Source organism: Marmota monax, unplaced genomic scaffold (genome assembly GCF_021218885.2).
Source record: "Marmota monax isolate L192 unplaced genomic scaffold, Marmota_monax_Labrador192_F-V1.1 WCK01_AAM20220418_F8-fsc00256, whole genome shotgun sequence".
NCBI classification, from domain to species: Eukaryota; Metazoa; Chordata; class Mammalia; order Rodentia; family Sciuridae; genus Marmota; species Marmota monax.
The window spans coordinates 341,518-351,835 of record NW_026692286.1 but is presented as its reverse complement, the minus strand read 5'-3'; positions in this window follow the sequence as shown (position 1 = coordinate 351,835).

The window sequence follows — 10,318 nt, the reverse complement described above, 5'->3', positions numbered from 1 at the left end:
ACTTTCCCTGGCCGTCCCCAGAATCTGCTCACAGCAACACGGTGGCACGACATTTCCCTAAGTTCTGGCCTTTCTGTTACTTAGAACAACTTACCATTGTCATCTCCTCCAACCCCACTTGGTGTTGGTGGGAAATGTTTAAACCCCACTCACGAAGTGAGTGAAAACATTAAGCACCATTACTCAAGTTTGTAGAGGAAGCATTTTACTGGGACTTAGACTCTTCTGAGGTCCTTTGATTGGTTCATCTGATTTAATGCTATGATGCCTGTTCCCTTTTTTTTTTTTCATATACATAAATCTTGCATTCTTCCTGAAGTACCTCCTGACCTAGAATAGTCATCACCTTGCATTTCTTTTAATTCTGTGGCCAGGGGACTGGGGTCTGGGGATTGAACCCAGGACTGCACGCATGCCAGGCAAGCACTCTACCCCTGAGCTATTTCACCAGCCTTTTTTTCTTTTTAATTTTATTTTGAGACAGGGTCTTGGTAAGTTGGCCTGGTTGGCCTTGAACTTGGGATCTCCCTGCCTCAGCCTCTGGAGCCTCTGGGATTCCAGGCTTGTGCCACTGGGCCCATCTATTTTCTTTTATTCTTTTCCCCCTTTTATTCTTAACAGCACTCAGACACTGTTGTCATGCGACAACAGCCAGTTAGCCTGTTCACTGTGAAGGACATGGAAACTGCCAAGCCCTGTGGAGAAAGGGAGAACGAGGAGCTTGGACCTTCACAGTCTGCTGTGTCTACAACTGCCCTGACTGCTGCTGCCGACACATTCTGCTGCTGATAAAGTCTCCCTGAACCCTACAACACTCAGACCCCTGTCGTGACCAGTTGCCATTTTCCTCTTGAGAATGTGCCCCTTCGCTGTCAGTGCAGCATCGCTGACCCATGGAGTCTGTCACTGTTTCTTTTTCTTTCATTTGGTGCCAACCCCTAGGATGGGGTTCACGGCTCTTCACCCCCTCCATCCTAACAAACCTCGGTCACGCTTTCATATTTCCTCTTATTTTCTTTTCCTTCCGCCTTATAGAGGAGATCCTTCACACTTTCCAGGTCCACATCAGCTAAACAGTGGCCAGTATGTGACCTGAAACCAACCCCACTCTTGGGCTGGGTTTCTGCTGCCTTACTGACACATGGATGGCAAAGACCTGTATAGGGTCCTTTTCTGGTATTGGGGACTCCCTCCTTCTGACCCTCTCCTTTCCAGTCCCTCCCTCTCTCAGTCTCTGAGTCCTCCAGATCAGAAGCTGCTTTTTGCCATTTTTTTTTTCCCCTTCATGCAACATGGCCTGCTCATTCTTGGGAGAGGTCCCTTCCAGTCTCTCACAGAGTGCTCTGCCATCTGGACCTTGGGGATTCTCTACCATTGGGAATTGCAGGAGGGGAAGCCCTCTCATTCTCCGGTATAACAGAGTTCACTTGATGCTTTGACTATATCCCTTGTGGCTTTGAAACTTACATTTTTTTCTTTTTTCCCATCCTTTTCCTCCCTGGTCCTTCTTTTCCCTGATCTTCTCCTCCCTAATCTCTCCCTAATCTCATTTTTCTCTAAATCACCTCTATAAAAGCCCCCTATTCCTGCAGATGGGCAGAATCACAGCCTTTGGGACAGGAGTCCCCTGTGTTTCTCCTTTGCTAGCAAAACAATAAACTATCTTTTTCCTTTTTCTCAAAACCATGTCCTCATTATTAGATTGGTATCGGGGACAAGGACCAAGCTCTCAGCAACAACAGGAGACATCAAGTGAAACTTTGATCTTAACCACCACTCTACCAATCCTCTCCAACATGGGGGCTACTCCCCCTTAGGTTGTCTCATAAATAATTTTAAGACCCTCCACTTCCAAACCGACCTTAAAATTAAATGCATCATTGGGCTGAGTACTCAGATCTGGCTGCAATATAAATTAAACAACCAGCATCAATGGCCCAAATTTGGCATGTTTGACCCCCAAATCCTCCAAGACTTAGACAATTTCCTCCAACAAAATGGCCAATGGCCTGAGGTTCCTTACCTCCAAGCTTTCTTTCTCCTTCACTCAAGACCCTCATTATACCACCCTTGCTCTGCTCTATAATTAATTCACTGACTGCTCGCTCCCTACGCCTTCTAGATCAGGCCTTGACCCCCAGCCCTCTTTTTCATGTACTGCCCCCCAAATAGTAGATGAGCCCCCACCAAAAACAAGTGAAGCTGGAGGCCATCAGGGAAGGTTTCACAGACAGGAGTGCCTGGTAGCTATCAAAGGAGACTGTCAGAGTCACAAGCTTTGAGTTAAATTGAGACCTGCAAATCTTCCCAACCTTCTATAGTGGAGGCTTGATCTGTTTTTGTATGTGCTGTATGATCACCTATCCCCAATATTTATCCCTCTTATTGGTCTAAAAAGATGCAATGTGGCACATAAAAGTCCTAACTTTACTAAGAAAACCCCTAATTGACACAGATAAAAGGACCTCTACTAAACACACAGGTAATGCCTAAAGGAGGGTATTTTACAAAAATCAAATAGCAATAAACAATGACATCTCATGTGGACATCCGTGACATCATAAAAGCTAAGTGTGGTGCGTAATAATTCTATCAAATGGGTTCACTGTGCTGACCCCCACTTGCTTTGTTTTCCAAGAAGCAATGTACGTGCAGCCCTGCTTGGCCTCTGTGGACAGGATAAATCACATTCCTTAGCAAACTACCTGTTCACTGCAGGAGAAATGCAGTCCCCAAACAATGTTGATAAAAGGTGGGTTGGATCCCCCTTCACCCAGGTGCTGGGAATGTCGGTCCCGACTTGCTTCAGTTTTTTTTTCTGTGGGAAAAAAATTTGTGCATGGGACAGAGGAAGGCTTGAGACAAACAAAGGCAGCGGGCTGGGGTCACTCTCCCGTGCTGCAGGAAGGTCTCACGTCCTAAGTCTGACCCCAACAGCCCACAGGGTACCAAATATCGACGACTGTCTGTCTCTGTTTCGGATTGACTTGTCCCCATGTGGAGGGCACCCTCACCCAGTGAATCTTGGATCCAAAGATGAAATCTCAGTCTGACCTGAGGTCTTTGGGAAAGAGGTGCCCCATTAATCTCTCAAGCCTGAGCCACGTGACCTCTCCCTCTTCAGAAATGCTTCTACCCCAGTTCTGTCCACACTGTCTGCCCCTTAAACAGGGACCCGTTATGAGAGATTCTCAAGATAGAGCTCCCCCAGCTTTGAAATTAGACTCCCTTCTCTAGGCTCTCACAGGACACATCTCCTGTACTCCCCTCAGCTGGCCAGAAAAAGAGCAGAAAATCTGTCTCAACTTAGAGTAAAACTACGCCTCATCTGTCCTAGTTCAGGAATCCAAATTATTTATTTTCTGTAGTGGAGATGTCATCCAGAGCAATAACAGGCTTGCCTCCCTTTTCAAATTGAGGAGCATAATATGAAATCATGGTCCTGTGAGTGTGAGGACCCAAAAGGACAACTGGGGAAATGAAACATGGTTAGAATGCCCTGTGCATGAGGTTTTTGCTCAAAACAGCAGCTTACCTTACTTCTTAGCTTCTGCCAGACTCTCTCTCCAAGGCCTACAGAGCATGCAGAACTTTCAAGATTTACAAGGCTTTCAGAGAACCAGTTGAGAACAAAGGGAAAAAAAGTGTCACTTTTAAATACAGGCCACTTGTGGAACTTAAATGGTTGGTTATCTTATCTCTTCTTAGCAGTCTAACATGCTGCTTTCTTAAGAAGTTCCTCCCTAAACACTACAGCACAGGGAGGGAAGATGGAATGATCTCATGGATTCAAGTCTTCTGTACCTTGAAAATCTTTGTCTAAGGATTTCAGGGCTCTCTCTTTCTTTCCATATCTGAACTGACTCTAATCTGATCCCAGGGTGTACTCTGATCTGATAAAGGTGTTCTGCATGCTCCTTTACTAATTACAATGTGTCATCTTTTTTTTTTCTTTTTTTTTTTTTTAGATCTCCTGCTTTTAAAAATTCTACATTTTGGAGTTCATGGTTTTATGGTGAAACCACATTTGATCCTGAATGCTTAAATTTAAATATTTTTTTTCCTGGTCAGTCTTATTTTATCTAACTGTAGAGGTTTTTATACTCTGTCTTTGTTTAGATGCCAAATTTTCAAGGGTTAGCTCTCAAATACATTGGAGAATCTCTTTTTACAAAATCCTAAAAAAGGACATAGACATGGTGATGTTGAGAATAAATCTGATAGCCATTGAGGGCAAGTAGCCACCTGAACTTTTGATCTCAGTGTCCGCCGTGGCCATCAGACTTTACACCTAGCATTTCCAACTGCACAGGCCTCTGTATTTAAAGCGTAATTTGAAAGTCTGATAAGCCCTATTTTAATTTCTAACAATTTAAATCCAAAAGAGGCTTTAGTAAACATTTGAGCATTGCCTCCTACCTGTGAAGATCTACCTACAAATAGCTACAAGATCTCTGTTACCTGTCTGCTTTATGTATGTGTGTACACCTGTGTATTGTGTTGGGTCTACGTATGTTCTTATGTCCATGCATCATATGCATGGTATCAAAACTGGCATATAGATAAATGATTGCTCATAAATTAAAATTTAAAAGAGAGATGGATCCAAATGCCTTTTGGTTCACACGACTTTAAAAAATTCGATTTAAATTAAGTAGACAGATAAGTGTAAAGTTAAAATTACAACTCAGAAGTTTTTGTAGATGATCAGACAATCAACAGAAGGTTGGTTTTATAAAATACCTAGAATGCAAAATCCATTGTTTCTAGGATTTTTCTTCAACAGCAAGAGATAGCTGGTACTGTTAACTATACTTGTCTGATATCTTGTTTTTTACAGTTAAAAATGAGTAAATTAGATTTAACATCAACAGAAATTGGATTAATCATAAATATGTCTGTTAGAGGGAACATCTGATTAATTTACAAAGTTAAGTGTTGGATTAGTCAGGTAGTCACTGAAAAAAATACTTTTTACTTTACACTAGGAGAAATTAAAAATGAATCAAAGATTTTTATACAAAAATAGAATCCTGAAAGCTTTAGTCTTCTTATTACGGATTTTTTAAATCACCCAACGTGAAAAAGACCTTTCCAACAACAACAAAACAATCCCAAATTCATAAAAGGAAACATTGACAAGTTCAACCTTATTTTAAAAAATAGAATTAGAATTAGATTAAATGAAGGGAGAATAAATACATAGGAAGATGACACATGCCAAGGGAGAAAGAAGAAAATAATTTTACAAGATCTAGATGAAATTTAAAAAGAAACAGTTGTGCCCCAATCAGTGACTAATACTTAATCCTCTGATCTCACCTAGATTTCAAGGATAAAATCAGTTTCTTGATTTTTTTTTAAATGCAATTCCATTTGTTCAGTTTTCGGACTTCTGGTCCAAAACGTTTCACATTTTCCAGAACTTGTTTGTTGGTATCCTGCAATTGTATTGGTAAGAATGGAGAAAGATGCCCTTTTCCATCAGGAAGCATTAGTAGACTTCTTTGTAGGAGGAACTCAGCATCCCGATGGCTGGGGAGAGCCTGTCTGCTGCTGTGATTCCTCCTACTTGGCCATGGTTGCTTTCTTCTGGAGCCCAACACAGGCAGCTTCACAGTCCTGGTCTACCTTCAGCCTAGGAGTTGCAGGATGGGAAGTTCCCATGCCAGGCTTCAACTCACCTTCTGTCAGCATACCTGACTAGTGGCTGGGGAAGGATAGAGCCCTGAGACATCAAGGGTGTTGCCCTCCCAGTGTCTTGATAAAGCTTGCCCCTGTGAGGAATCTGACCTCCACGAACTTCTTGAAAAAGAACTCTACTTCCTACATATCACCACCTTACTAAGTCTTCAGGAAGCAAGATGTTCAACCCAGCATTTCTCTTCCACTGACAGATTGTCTTTGGATTTGGAGAGATTGTCTTTCAATTTGGAAAGATGGCTAACAGGGGCTTCTGTGACACTGCTTTTCAGGCTTGTTGTTCTTTGGGCTTTTTTTTCAGGTATCGTCATTGGCCTCCTCAATGCCATCTTTCAGAGCCATTTCTGTTAGTTACTTGATTCTGTTTCTGTTTCCTTTTCCCTGCTATAGTTTAGCCTTCACTTTAGATTTCTTTAACAAAGCTCTGAAATAATGACATTTGCGAGGACACAGCATAACATGTCATATGGTAAACAGAATAAAAACAAAATTTTTATGTCACGTAGTGAATAATGTCATCAAGAATGCTGAATGACTGAGAGTCCTGTACAGTAATATTTCCTGTAGAAACATCTTTTTTCATTAAAAGTGTCAGCCCTCCCAAAGGGAACTTTTAATATATGCCTTAGATTTTAAGAAGTTGGTGGCAATGTTTCGAGAGAGAATCGATAGCATCTGTTTTTCTGTGCCAGGGATAGGACCCATGGTGCTCTACCACTAAGCCACATCCCCAGCCCTTTTTTATTTTTATTTTGAGACAGGGTGTTACTAAGTTACTCAGGCTGGACTCAAACTTGAGATTCTCATGCCTCGGCTTCCAGGTTAGCTGAGAGTACAGGTGTGTGGCACCATATCTGGCTATTATGGCAACTTTTAAAATATGTCATTGAGTTCTGTTCGTCTCATCCAAGAAAACACAAATGTGCATTTGAATCACCTGATGATCCTCTTAATCTAGACCCAATTGAGTAGTTCTATAGTGTGATCTGAGGTTTTCAGTTCTAACAACCCCCTTGGGCCATACTCTGAATCGCAAGGAACAAATGCTCCTTGGAGATTTTTTAAAAAAATATTTATTCTTAAGTTTTAGGTGGACACAATATCTTTATTTTACATTTATATGGTGCTAAGGATGGAACCCAGTGCCTCGTGCATGATAAGTGAGCGCTGTACCACTGAGCCACAACCCCAGCCCCTCCTTGGAAATTTTTAAACAAGCAATTTTAAAGAGGGATTTTGACCCAGCTGCCTCCCAATTTGATACAAAGAAAAGCCAGAGGATATTCTTCTTCAAATTCTGCTGAACATAGTTTTGCAAACAGTAAATGATTCAGTCTTGCATCTTTGTAGTGAATTAAGGAATTTTCTTGACAATGATACAAATAAGCCTGAGATATGACTAATTGATGTCAATAAGCATTTTCAATTGTACATGACTACAAGAAAAACGAACTACCTTCAGCTTACAGTTTAAAAATTTTAAAGTTACATTTATCTACTAAAATAATTTTTAGTAAATTAAAAGGGGATTTATTTAGAACATAAAGCTTGCTTCGTATTTCTCCAGGTAAGAACGGGTGGCCTTTACTGGGGGTAGGAGAGGAAGACAATGTTCACAGCTCACTTCTGCTTCCAGGCAGGTCTTGCTGCCTGGAAAAGCCCTTCCTAGAACACCATCAGAAAGCACCTGCTGTTGAAATAGGCCAGTATTTTGAGAACAAAAATAAGTTTTTTAGTAGAAAAAATGGAAAGACTTCTTGACCACCACATCAGAGCTAATAATACTCTCTCATTATTTACTAAAAAATCTTCTAAATGGCAATGATCTGGAAGCAGAGCAGGGCAATGCAAGATCAGGAAATGCTGGGTGTTGGGGAGGGAGGGTGGGATTGACGATGGCACGATTGAAGCAGAGCAGTTGCTCAGGGATGGAATGTGATAAAGGAGGAGTGAGAAACTGCTACTTGCCCAGATCACAAAGGAGAGAATTATCTGGCTCTACCCTGGAGCTGGCTCCCTCATGGTACAGTGGCTACTTGTTTATCCCTTTGGTTCAGAGCCCAGATCTGATGTCTACAGACTTGTATTTAAATCCCAGTTCCAGAGCTCCAGAGATCTGTTACATTTCTCACTAGCCCTGTGAATTTGAATGGTTATTTCATTTCTTTGAGCCATATTTTTTCTTGCATACAAAAATAGTGTAGCTGGGCATGGTGATGTACACCTAAAATCCCAGTGACTCAGGAGGCTGAGGCAGGAGGATCACAAATTCAAGTCAGCCTCACCAATTTAACAAGGCCCTAAGTAACTTAATGAGATCCTGTCTCAAAATAAAAAAGGCTGGGGAAGTGGCTCAGTTGTGGAGCATTACTGAATTAAATCCCCGGTAAAAAGGAAAAAAAGAAAGAAAGAAATAGAAAAGAGCAAAAGAAATCCAAAATAAACACAACAGCAGGACTTCAGATTATCTTAAGGATATAGAGATTCTTTAGTAGAGCGTTGTTGCTGTTGCCGTTGTTTTTAGTGAGGGAAGCAGAGAAAGCTTTAAAATGTTGAGCGGTTGAGGCCACTGGATCACAGAGATAGTTAGATGTGGGAACAAACAATGTTGAAAAGAAAAATGAAGAAGGTTTGAGAATAAACTTTGCCTAATTAAAAGTTTCATTTCGCATTGAACATGAAGAGACCAGTGGGTAAAAATTGGAATAATCATAAAACAGTAGCTGGAGGTAAGACAGAAAAGGAAGATTGAGTCAACACAGGAAAAGCTCAAAACAACAATCAGCTCTGGAAGTTCTCAATCAGCGCATGTTTTCATCATGTCATTAGCACTCCTAATATCTAGCATACTTAGTGTTTTTAATTTGATGGTCTGAACACATTGCAAATGTAATTAAGCAATTCCCTCATGTCTTTATTTGGAAATGAACAAATTAGGGGCAAATGCATTTCATTAAATTGTTAAGATTGATAAGACTAAACTGCAATCAGGACAGAACCCGGAAGAACTTCCAGACCTTAGAGCTCATCACCAGAGGCAAAGACTTTCAAGGAAGTGGAATCGTGCAACTGGTGGTTAGAATAAGCTCATGCTTGAAACAGAGCAACACAGCCAGCATTGCACAGGAGAGGAACACATATTCAGGAAAACAAGCAGTATTGGGGAAAACAGCAATTGGAAAATACAGTTTATCGTCAACTGAAATAGAATAGTAGGCTTATTGAAATACAAATCATCACATTAATTGGAATAGTTTTTATCAATAAAGGACATGTAAATTAAATTCTATCTTTAGTTCCGTATCCCATTTAGTAAAATCAAACACATTGTGCTTGGTAGCTTCTTCCCTTCTGCTGTCACCTGCTGCTATCTTACCTGTCTCTTGTGTCTAAATTTCAGAGGAAACACTTCCATGCTCACCAGATCCCCATAGCAGAGTACGGTGCCAGCTCAAATAAATTCTCTGTGTTCCCTTCCTTCTGTCCAGTGCTACACATTCTGTGGAATTCCCTTCTCTGCTCCAAATATATTCTTTGACCTTGAGGTCTGCAAGGGTGAAAGCATTTGTCAAGTAGCTGAAATCTCTGCTTATCTGCTTTCTTTCTCAATCCAGAGAAAAGAATTCATGTAGGAGTTTCAGATACCATTATGAAGGTCCTGTGACTCTCAAGGCCATAACTGTAGGTGGCTACGTGCTTGATTTACTGTAAAGGTTAGCTCTGATGTATTTAGTTTAATGTAATAGTTTCATTAAAATGTTGCAAAGAAGGCTGACTATAAATGATCTCATACATTCCTGTTTAATGCTACTTTTACAATAAAAATCATTAATTTATATCTCCTGTTGGAACAGTTCCTTGCAACTCATTACATCCAGTTACTTCCTGGACCACTCCATTTGGATATCTTAATATTTTTTTGTTTGTTTTTTGATACTGGGGACTGAATCCAGGGCCTCACATGCTGAACTACGTCCCTGGCCTTTTTCAGTTTTTAAAATTCTATACCAGATCTTGCTAAATTGCCCAAGTTGGACTTGAACTTGGGATCCTGCTGCCTCAGCCTCCTGAGTGGTTGGGTTCCAGGGGTGTTGTCAGGCTGGGTAGCTTAATCTTCACATGCGCAAAAGTGGTGTTGTGTTTTTTCCTCTCCAAATTTTTCTCTGCCTTCATTGCTCAGTTTTCGCCAAATCATAAAAGGCACCACAAATTACTTCCTTGCTCAGTCCAGAAACTTGTGAGTCACCCTGATTCTTCTCTGCCCCCTCATCCTCCACACCCACCAACAAACTCGTAATGTGAACTCCCAAGTACCCAACCACTTCTGTCCACTGTTATTCCACCACTTTGGTCATTATTTTCTTCTTGAATTATTGCAATGATCTCCTAATGTCTCCTTATTTTCACTTGTGTCTTTCTTCACTCTATTTTCTGCACAGTTGAAAGGGTAACTCCCTTAAGATGCTAATCTCATGATGTCACTGCTCTGCCTGAAATTCCTAATTCCCCTTAGGATACAACCTGAATTTTCACCATGGTTTTTAAAACCTACATTAGTGGATTTTTACACACTTAGCACCTTTAAAGGCTCAGGGCCTTTGAACATGCATTTATG